This window comes from Panthera pardus, unplaced genomic scaffold, assembly GCF_024362965.1.
Source record: "Panthera pardus isolate Hobbes unplaced genomic scaffold, ASM2436296v1 HiC_scaffold_21, whole genome shotgun sequence".
Lineage (NCBI taxonomy): Eukaryota > Metazoa > Chordata > Mammalia > Carnivora > Felidae > Panthera > Panthera pardus.
Genome location: NW_026526777.1, coordinates 47182749 through 47194641, shown reverse-complemented (window position 1 = coordinate 47194641; position 11893 = coordinate 47182749).

Sequence of the window (11893 nt, the reverse complement as noted above, 5' to 3'; positions counted from 1 at the left end):
TATATTGTTGGACTTCATTTGCTAATATTTTGCTGCAAATTTCTGCATTGGTATTCATGACAGATATTGCTTTGTAGTTTTACTTTGTTGTAATGTCTTGTGTGGTTTTGGTATTAAGGTAAAGCAGGCCTTATTGATTGAGTTAGGAAGTATTCCCTCTGTTTCTGTCTTGTGGAAAAGATTGTAGAGAATTAATATAATTTCTCTCTTAAATGTTTGGTAGAAATTGAGTAAATCTATCTTGGCTTAGTGTTTTTTGTTTTGGAAGGTTATTAATTATTGATTCAATTTCTTTAGTAGATATAGACCTATTCATATTGTCTCACTCTTCTTGAGTGAGTTTTGGTAGTGTGTCTGTCAAGGAATTGGTCCATTTCATCTAGGTTTTAAAATTTGTGGTCAGGTCAGAGAGTTGTTCATAGTATTCCTTTATTATCCTTTTAATTTCCATGGGATATCTAGTAATGTCCCCTTTTTCATTTCTAAAATTAGTAATTTGTATCTTCTTTCTTTGTTCTTAAGTCATCCTAGCTAGAAACACTGATTTTATTGATTTTTAAAACAACCAGCTTTTGGTTTCATTGACTTTCTCTGTTGATTTCCAATTTTCAATTTCATTGATTTCTGCTCTAATATCCATTATTCCTTTACTTCTGCTTACTTTGGATTAAATTTACTCTTCTTTTTAGTTTCCTAAGGTAGAAACTTAGATTATTAATTTTAGATCTTCCTTCTATTGTAATATATGCATTCAATGCTATATATTTCCATAGCTTCCATGAGCTTTTGCTGAATCTCACAAATTTTAAATTGTATTTTCATCATCATTTAGTTCAAAGTATTTTTATATTTCTCTTTGTATTTCTAATTTGACTCATGCGTTATTTAGAAATATGTTGTGTAACCTTCAAGTATTTGGGGATTTTCCAGTTATCTTTCTATTACTGATTTCTAGTTTAATTCCATTGTGGTCTGAGAGCATCCATTGCATGATTTTTATTATTCTAAATTTGTTAAAGTGTTTCTTTATGGCCCAGAACGCAGTCTATTTTTGTGTATTTTCATGTGACCATGAGAGGAATGTATATCCTGCTATTTTTGGATGAAGAGGTCTATAGATGTCAGTTATATCCAATTGATCGATGATACTTCTGAGTTCAGTTAATGTTCTTACTGATTTTCTATCTATTTTTGATAGAAGAGTGTTAAAGTTTCCAACTGTAATAGTGGATTCATCTATTTCTCCTTGCAGTTCTATCAGTTTTTGCCTCATATATTTTGATGCTGTGTAGTTAGGTACATAGATGTTAAAAATGGTTATACCTTGTTGTAGAACGGACTCCTTTACATTATGTAGTGTGCCTTTTTGTCCATGATAATTTTCCTTGCTCCGAAGTCTGCTTTGTCTGAAATTAATATACCTACTACAGCTTTCTTTTAATTAGATTAGTTTGTATGGTATAGTTTTCTCCATCCCTTTACTTTCAATCTATATGTGTATCTTTATATTTAAGGTGGGTTTTGTAAAAATTATATAGTTTGGTCTCCTTTTATGATCCATCCTGATAATCTCTATCTTTGTTGTTTAAAGATACATTAATTATTGATGTATCTGGATTAATATCTACCATATTTGTTACTGTTTTCTATTTGCTGCCTTTGTTTTGTATTCCTATATTTGTCTTTCACTGTTTTTTCTACTAATTATGATTTTAAGTGACAATTTTATAGGATTCTATTTCCTCTTAACGTATCAATTATGCTCTTAAAAAATTTTTTTTAGTAGTTGCCCTAGAATCTGCCATATACATTTACAACTAACCCAACTCCATTTTCTTTTTTTGTTATTTATTTTTGAGAAACAGAAAGTGCAAGTGGGGGAGGGACAGAGAGAGAAGCAGAGGGAGAGAATCCCAAGCAAGCTCCACACTGTCAGCATGGAGCCTAATGTGGGGCTCGAACCCACGAATCATGAGATCATGACCTGGGCTGAAGTTGGATACTTAACCGACTGAGCTACCCAGGCACCCCAACTCCATTTTTAAGTAACAGTATACCATCATGGGTAGTACAACTACTTTATAATATCAAAACATTCCTAATTTCTCCCTTTCATCCGTTGTATCATTGCTGTCATTCATTTCACTTATACATAAGCTATAATCTTCAAATACATTTTTGTTATTATTTTGAACAAACTATTATCTGTTAGATTAGTTAAGAATAAGAAAAATAAAAGTTTTTATTTTATCCTCATTCCTTCTCTAATGCTCTTTACGTAGATCTGAGTTTCTGACTTACATTATTTTCCTTTTCTCTGGAGAATGAATATCTTTTAACATTTCTTGCAAGGCAGACCTACTGGCCACAAATTCCATTCAATTTTTGAGAAATTTTTTCCTCTTCACTTTTTAAAAAATGTTTATGATATTCATTTTTGAAAGACAGAAAGAGGGGAGGGACAGAGACAGAGGGAGACAGATGATCTGAAGCAGCTCTGCGCTGACAGCAGACAGCCCGATGTGGGGCTTGAACCCATGAGCCAAACCCAAGAGCCATGAAATCATGACCTGAGCCCAAGTCGGATGCTTAACCAACTTGAGTGACTCAGGTGCCCCATTCTTCTTCACTTTTGAAGGATAATTTCCCAGGTTACAGATTTCTAGTTTGGTGATTTTCTGTTTGTTTGTTTTCAACACTTTAAATATTTTACTTCATTCTCTTCTTTCTTGCATGGTTTCTGAGAAGTAGAAAGTAATTCTTATCTTTGTTCCTCTAAATTAAGGTATTTTTTCCTCTAGCTTCTTTCAAGGCTTTTTCTCTTTTATTTTCTGCAGTTTGAATATAATATGCCTAGGTGTGGTTTTATTAGCACGTTCCTACTTGGTGGGTGTTCTTTGAGTTTCCTGGATCTGTGACTTAGTGTCTGACATTAATTTGGGGAAAACTTCAGTCAATATTGCTTTAAACATTGTTTCTGTTTCTTTCTGCTCCTTCATATATTCTAATTTTGCATATATTACATTTATTTTTGCAGCTGTCTCACACTTCTTGGATATTGGGGTTTTTTTCAGTATTTTTTTCTCTTTGCTTTTCAGTTTTGAAAACATCTATGACATATCCTCAAGCTCAGAGATTCTTTCTCAGCCATGTCCAGTCTACCAATAAGCCCATCAAAGGCATTCTTCATTTTTGTTGCAGTGTTTTTAATCTCTAGTATTTTTTTGATTCTTTCTTAGAATTTCCATCTCTCTGCTTATATTGTCTATTTCTGCATATTGTCTACTTTTTAGAAAAAAAATTTTTAATATTTATTTTTGAGGGAGCAAGAGAGACAGAGCATGAACAGGGGAGGGGCAGAGAAAGAGGGAGACACAGAATCCAAAGCAGGCTCCAGGCTCTGAGCTGTCAGCATAGAGTCCAGTGTGGGGCTTGAACTCACAGACCATGAGATCACGACCTGAGCTGAAGTCGGACGCTCAACTAACTGAGCCACCCAGGCGCCCCTACTTTTTTTATTAGCAACCTTAGTGTATTCATCATAGTTGTTCAAATTAAGAGTCTGATATTTCCAACATCTCTGTTATCTGAGTCTGGTTCAGATGCTTGTTCTGTCTCCTCAAACTGTGTTTTTTGCCTTTCAGTATGCCTCATAATTTTTTGTTAATGGCTTTATAGTGTGTACCAGGTGAAAGGAACTCTGGTATATGTCAGGGTCAGGCGGGGTAAAGATAAGAGTCAGAGGCTAAAAGATTTTATGGGCGCCTGAGCGGCTCAGTCGGTTAAGCGGCCAACTTTGGCTCAGGTCATGATCTCGTGCTCAAGCCCCGTGTCGGGCTCTGTGCTGACAGCTCAGAGCCTGGAGCCTGGAGGCTGTTTCAGATTCTGTGTCTCCCTCTCTCTGATCCTCCCCTGTTCATGCTCCGTCTCTGTCTCAAAAATAAATAAACATTAAAAAAAAATTTAAAAAAAAATTTTAGCAGTCAAAGGCTTTATCGGGAACTAGGGTCTCAGGCGAGGTTCTGTGACTCAGGGAGAGGGAGGGAGGGAGGGAGAGAGGGGGAGAGAGGGGGAGAGAGGGGGAGAGAGAGAGAGAGAGAGAGAGAGAGAGAGAGAGAGAGAGACGTCAGGGAAGTCGAGCCCAGGTGTGGTGGGGTGGGGTTTTTAAGCTGCAGCGGTTCCAGGTTTAGGTCCAGGTGGGCCTTTTTCCGAATCAGGTGGTGTTGTCGCTCGGTGATTGGTTGACCTCCAATTCGTTCTGGCAGCTACTAGGGGCTTTTTGTTGGGTTGCGCTGGCAAGATGGCCATCCCGTCTACTGTGGTTCCAAGGACATCCTAACATTCCAACCTCTTTTTGGTGATAATGGGCAACGAATCTGATCTGGCTGCTTCCTGCGGGTGTAAGGGTGACGTCATGGTATGTGGGGTCTGAGGTTGGAAGGTGGCAATATGGCCGGACCACCATCTGGTGAAATGCAACCTGGGAAACTTCATGAATTCGTTTTTGTACGAAACAGAGAAAACAAGGTAAGAGCATAAGTATTATACAGGTCTGGGGGAGAGTTGGAGAGATATTTCAGGATTTTCAATAAAGAGCAGGTGGAACAATTGTGTGCATGATGGGGAGAGGAGCACCAGGGCCTTATGTGTAAGGAGATCAGATAGATGGTGCAATGAGAGTACTGTTAGGGGGCAGTGTAGGGTAAGTTTGAGTGCCTCTTTGGTTAGGGTGGCAGCTGATGCAAGTGCTCTGAGGCAGGGTTGCCACCCCTTGATAGTAGGGTCCAGTTGTTTAGAGAGGTAGGCGATAGCTTGTAACTTGGGGCCACATGGTTGGGCTAGGAGCCCTGTCGTAATTCCAGCCCTTTCATCTGTGTATAAGAGGAAAGGCGTTGAAACACTGGGGAGGGAAAGGACCGGTTGAGTGACTAGACATGTGACCATCCGTTGGAAGACCCTTGCTACCGATCCCAGGCTGGAGAGTGGGCCTTGAGGGGTTTCTTTAGCTGCTTTGTATAGGGGGGCTGCGTGTACAGCAAAGTTAGGGATCCAGTGCCAGAAGAAGCCCACTAAACCCAGGAAGGAGAGGATTTCGTCTGCATTAGTAGGTGGGGACAGGGTCTGGAGGGCTTGGAGACAGTCTTGGGTTAGGGCCTTGGTGGTAGGTGTGAGTGAGACTCCCAGGAATGTGACTGTGCTAGTACAGATTTGGGCTTTGTGTGGGGAGACTCGATACCCCAGGTTAGCCAGGAAGTTTAGGATATGGATTGTATCTTGTTTGGTGTGGTTGAAAGAGGTTCCACATACTAGAAGGTCATCTATGTATTGTAGTAGAGTACAGTGACTAGAGAGTGGGGATTTGAGGAGATCCCTGGCCAAGGCTTGCCCAGAGAGATGGGGACTATCATGGAACCCCTGGGGAAGTACCATCCATGTGAGTTGGCAGGCCAAATTGGTGACTGGATCTTGCCATGTGAAGGCGAAGAGGAATTGGGATTCAGGATGTAGGGGAATAGTGAAAAAGGCATCTTTGAGTTCAAGCACTGTAAAATGGGTTGTGGATGGGGGAATTTGGGAGAGGAGGGTGTATGGGTTGGGCACTACTGGGTGGATAGGGATTACCACTTCATTGATTATTTGGAGGTCTTGTACTAGTCTATATGAGCCATTAGGCTTTTGTACAGGCAAGATTGGGGTGTTGCTGGGGGAGTGACATGGGATTAGGAGGCCTTCCTTGAGTAGGCGATTGATGATGGGCTTTAGGCCTAGTCGGTGGGTGTGGGAGATTGGGTATTGGGGTCTAGATGGGAACTGCGATGGATTTTTGAGTCTAATGAGGACAGGTTGGCGGTGGGTGGCAATCGTCGGGGTGGACGTATCCCATACAATTGGGTTTACTGGGAGGTCTGGGAGTGGGTTAAGGTTGTGGTCTGTGTTGTCTGTGATAACAGTCAGTAGGAGATGAGTGGGGGAGGGAGAGGGGCAGATAGCTGGTGGGTGTATAGAGGCTCCTAATTTGTTGAGGATGTCTTGGCCCAACAGGGGGATGGGGCAGGTGGGGATGACTAGGAAGGAGTGGGAGAAGTGGAAGCCATCCAGGCAGCAGGTGAGTACCGGTGTGCATGGGGGAATGGAGGGGGTGCCATTTATACCCATGACCGAAATGGAGGACGGCGTGGCGGGGCCGGAGTAGCTCGGCAGGACGGAATAGGTAGCCCCCATGTCCAACAGAAAGGAGATGGACTTACCTGCTACCTGGAGTTTTACCCTGGGCTCAACATGAGTCACTGGAGTTACTGAGTCTTGGCCTCGTCAGTCGTCATCCTCCATCTCCAGCAGTTGGAAGGCAGAGTCCAATCGGGGTGAAGCCTCTCCACATGGAGGCGTCGCAAGTCTGTCATTCCTTGGGTTAGAACAATCGGATTTCCAATGGCCCATTTGTTGGCACAATGGTCATGGACTGGTAGGCTTTTGGGATGGGGACACTGATGAGACCAATGGCCTTCTTGGCCACATTTAAAGCAAGGCCCCAGAGGGGGCCATGGTCCAGAGGGCTTTATTGTGACTGGCCTCAGGGCAGCTACCAAGGCTTGGGTCTGTAATTGTACCTTTTGTTGGAGATGGGCCTGTCGCCGTTTTTCTTGAGCTTCCTCTTAGCCATTAAAAACTTTAAAAGCCATCTTTACCAGGTCGGCCATAGGGGTTTGAGGACCATCTTCGGCATTTTTTAGTTTTTTTTGAATATCAGGGGCTGATTGGGAAATAAAATAGGTGGCCAATACTGTGGCCCCAGCAGGGGTGGTAGGCTCTAGTCTGGTATACTGGGTAAGTACCTCTGTGAGCCGGCTAAGGAAGGCTGTGGGGTTTTCATTGGGGTCCTGTATTATTTCTTGAAGTTTGTTAAAATTTACTGATTTGTTTGAGGTTGCCCTCATGCCTACTAGTAGGCACAGGATCATCTGGTCCCAGTGCCGGTGACCATTGCTTGCATGTTGGTAGTTCCAATTGGGGTCGGCTGCTGGGACAGCATTGGCCCCTACAGGCATAGTGGGGTTGGTCATGTGGGTTTGGTCTGCATGTTCTCTGGCTGCGGCCTGGATGCACTCCCTCTCCTCAGGGGTGAGGGTAGAGGTGAGGATTACATGGATGTCATGCCACGTGAGACTGTAGGCTTGGGCAAGGTATTGGAATTCTTTAATGTATTGGGTGGGGTCAGCCGAGAATGACCCTAGCCGCTTTTCAATGGCGGATAAGTCTTGGAGGGAGAAGGGGGCGTGAACGCGAACCAGACCTTCAGGTCCTGCCACCATGGAGAGGTAAGATGGCCGCTGGGGTCTGTTCACTGGGAGGGGCCTGATCACGAGTTTGGGATGATATGGGAGGCGAGGGCAGGACGGCTGGGGGTTGGGAGTACGGAGGGGGGCAAGGGCCGTTGGGCGGCATGGCTAGATCCTCTAACGGTTGGAGATCGGGGAAGTTGGTGAGGTGGGGTCATTGGGGGGTTGTGGGAGGGCAAGGAGCATGCATGCAGGGGGGCAGGAGGAACATAGGTTGGGGCGAGACCTGAGGTCCCAAAAGGCCATGACGTAGGGTATTTCTTCCCATTTTCCCAGCCGATGGCAGAAATTGTCCAGATCGGTTAAGATTTGGTATTGTAAAGACCCCTTGGGTGGCCATTGAGAATCATTATCTAATTTGTACTGAAGCCAGACTACAGTGAAAAGGCGGATGAGTCGGGTACGACGAAGTTCGCTTTGTAAGCCCAGGAGCCGGAAGTTTTTTAACAGACTTTGGAGGGGGGTAAGAGATCGAGGTGGTTTAGACTCGTTACTCCCCATTGGCATGGCAGGGTGAGGCGTCCCTCGAGCTGCAATAAGGGGCCTATTGGCGTGCAGGCCTTTCGGCATTCGGGCCTTACAGGAAAGAAGAGGAAAGAAGGAAAGAAGACTGACTTGCGAGACGTCTCTCATGGGTGTCAGCCATAGTTGGAGGAGGGAAGGAGGGGTCTGTCCTACTTACCGGCTCCTGTAGGCGCTTGAGAGTAGGGTGGTTGGCGTCTGGCTTGGCGAGGAGGGAGCTCAGCCAAGGGAGGTGAGCTACTACCTCCCCCTGGGTTTCGGCACCAAACGTTAGGGTCAGGCATAAGGCAGGGTAAAGATAGGAGTCAGAGGCTAAAAAATTTTAGCAGTCAAAGGCTTTATCAGGAACTAAGGTCTCGGGCTAGGTTCAGTGACTCAGGGAAGTCGCGCCCAGGTGTGGTGGGGTTTTTAAGCTGCAGCGGTTCCGGGTTTAGGTCCAGGTGGCCCTTTTTCGCATCAGGTGGTGCTGTTGCTTGGTGATTAGTTGACCTCCAATTCCTTCTGGCAGCTACTAGGGGCTTTTCCTTGGGTTGCGCTGGCAAGATGGCCGTCCCATCTACTGTGGTTCCAAGGACATCCTAACAGTATATAGGACCTTAGTAATGTGGTGGTGAGGTATGAAGTGAGGAGAAGGGTTCTATAGTCCTATAAGCAGGGCTTGGTCTTTTAGTGAGCCTATGCCCTTGAACTGTGAATGCCACAAGTGCCTTTTAGTACCCCAGTCCCACACTTCAGGTGGGACAGATGGCTACAGGGGCTGGAGTTGAGTAATTCCCTGTCACGTGTGGAAGAGGGGGATGGAGTTGGGTATTTTCTTTCCCCCCAGGTTAGTTTTGCTCTGATAAAAATTCCAATAGTTTAGGCTCTATTAAAATAGTTTCTCTTGAATGTAGGCCTTATTGAAAAGAACAGAATGTTCTGGCATATTTCAAAATGGTTACTTTTCCCTTTTCCCTGTCAATCTTTCAAGAGTTCTCAAGGGTTTTTTGTTTTTTGTTTTTTTTTTCTTCTTCTTCTTCTTCTGGTATTCATTGTGAGAACCTGGTAGACCTTTAGGAAGTGAAACTCACAAAAGCATGTGCCCTTCTCCTGGAGTTTTTAACTCAGACTTATCCACATGGAGCATCCAGAATTCGTCAATTACACTTTGCATTTTTCCAGTCCAGGTACTGGTTTCCATGGAGGTTTCTGCTCATTGGTTTCTGTTCTGCTAAGCTGTGCTTCCCTGGATGGCCTGTCTCTCAAATTTTGGGGACAGGATTTTATCCTGTCATCTCACAACCCTAAGAGAACTTTCAGTTTGTTCAGGTTTTTATTTGTTGTTAGGATGAAGTGGCAACTTTCAAGCTGCTTACATGCTGGAACAGAAACTGAAAGTCCTAAACCTGATATTTAATTGGTGAGTGTGTTCTCACCATGCACACCCCTGTTCACCATGTTCACACTCTACTGGACTTCCTTATTCCCATTTGAGATTCCTAACTCTAACAGAAGGACTGTGTTCAATCTACCTTGGCTCGTCTGAGCAGTTACGACATGCAACCATGAACAGTGAAGAAAAAAAAAATCTATCAGAGACTTGAGTTGTTTGAAAGAAAGGAGGGTCACCTGGGTGGCTCAGTCCGTTAAGCTTCCGACTTCAGCTCAGGTCATGATCTCCCATCCGTGGGTTGGAGCCCCGAATCAGGCTCTGTGCTGACAGCTCAGAGCCTGCCTGGAGCCTGCTTTGGATTCTTTGTCTCTGTCTGTCTCTCTCTCTCTGCCCCTCCCCCACTCACTCTCTGTCTCTCAAAAAATGAATAAATTGTTAAAATTATTGTTTTTTAAAAAGAAAAGAAAGGAGATCAACTTTTTATAAAACTCAGAAATGGATATTATTTGGTATTTCTTCATTGGTTTATTTGATAATTTTTTTAATTAAAAAAAATCTGCTTTATAGCCTTGAAATTTCTCTTATATAGGCAGGAATGGGTGCATAACCAGGATTTACTGAAGGACTGAACTAGAGGCCCTTTGTAAATAGCATTTCTGTATACTCTGTGGTATAACTTTGCTAAAAGATCTCTTAAAAATAACCCTGATGATGGGTGCCTGGGTGGCTTAGTCAGTTAAGCGTCTGACTTCAGCTCAGGTCATGATCTCAAGGTTTGTGAGCTAAAGCCCCACAATGGGCTTTGCACTGACAGTGCAGAGCCTGCTTGGGATTCTCTCTCCCTCTCTCTCTGCACCTCCCCTGCTTGTGCTCTCTCTCTCTCTCTCAGAGTGAATAAATAAACTTAAAAATTAAAAAAAATAAATAACCCTGATGCAAGATGGCAAAACTCTTCTTCTAGCCAGCAGGCCATGAATGAATAGACATGGGGCAATCTCCACTCCCTCTGAATGAATCACTAAATCAACTAAGGTAGAAGGGAGGGAAATGGAAAGAAGCTCCTTGCAGGAGAGAGTGGGATCAGAGCATTCTTGCATGTCTGAGTGCTGGAACCCTACTCAACGATAAGAAATGTCTCTCTCAAAAATGTTAGCTCATTTGGAATTTGGGGTATTAAGAGCTTCATTTTTCATTTTCTTTTAACTCATATAAATGGCTTATCACTTCAATGAACAAATATTTCATTCTTTTTCAGTATACTCACGAGTTAAATTTAAAATGAGCACTGCACATGTAGACTTTTATGAATATTGTAACATCAGACACAAAACCTATCTAGCAATCTTCACAGTATCATAAAGAAAAAGAAGTTGATAAAAATTCAAGCAGCAGAAGGGGGCAGTAAAACTCAACAGAATGCTCTGGAAGATTTTTAATATGCTTTCTTATTTTCCTTCATGCAGAGAATTTCCCAACACATTTTAGAGACTAAGAAAGTTTATATTATATATATAAATATATATAGTATAAATTTATATATATATTTATATATATATTTATATATATATTTATGTGTGTGTGTGTCTAAAATACACACAGAAACACTAAATATATACAAAAGTGAGAGCTATGGTTTTGCATAATCAAAACCTTATTTTTTATGGTATGATACATCATGGCACAGTAATCATAGTACTTTTCCACCTAAAATATGTGTAGCCATCTGGAGTTGGTTTGGGACATTTAACATCCCCTCGTGACCAGCATCCTGATATGTACTATCCATTCGACTTCACTTTCTCACACTTGTCAAAATTATTTAATAAATCATATCATGATGGTTTTTCCTCAAGCCCATATTTGGATTTCCTTTCTAAACTGGGCCCATTCTTGGGGCGCCTTGTGGCTCAATCAGTTAAGCGTCTGACTTTGGCTCAGATCATGACCTCACTGTTCGTGAGTTCGGGCCCTGTGTCAGGCTCTGTGCTGATAACAATGAGGATGACTTCAACATAAATTCCGGATTATAATGTAAAATTTCAATACACCAGCAGAGCCAGGGTATGGATTCTTAAGTGACACCTAAACTAGCTCAAATTAGTGGTCCTAAATATCAGTTTAAAATTTGAGTAGACACAACCTACTTATTTAAAGTGAAATAGAAAAGTGGAATTATTTCAAAAAATTATGCTCTTAGTTAAAATTTCATATAAGACTTACTACAATAAGTGGGAGTGTCACAAATGGAATGATTAAATATGACTAGAGGAGGAGAAAAGCTTCCTGGATGAGATGGAATTTTAGTCATTTGTGTCTCATGTAAAATTAGATACTGTGTACATTAAGCAAATGGCAAGAAAAAAAATTCCAAGTGAGTCTCTTTTTTTTTTTCTTCAAGACTTCTACAAATTGAGGTATCTGGTGTAGATTTACTTCAGGTTTTATGTTGTTTTTTCCATTAGTGCTAAGAATGTATGGCTTAATTGAACTTTTTATTCTCCACTTTGCTATCTTTCTCTCTCTTTTTCTCTCTCCTTCCTTCTTTCCTTCCTTCCTTCCTTCCTTCCTTCCTTCCTTCCTTCTTGCTTGGATTTCACCCTCCTACCACCAAAAGATATTAAATAAAAACAAAGGAAAAAGAAATTCAGAATTGTCAAAATCA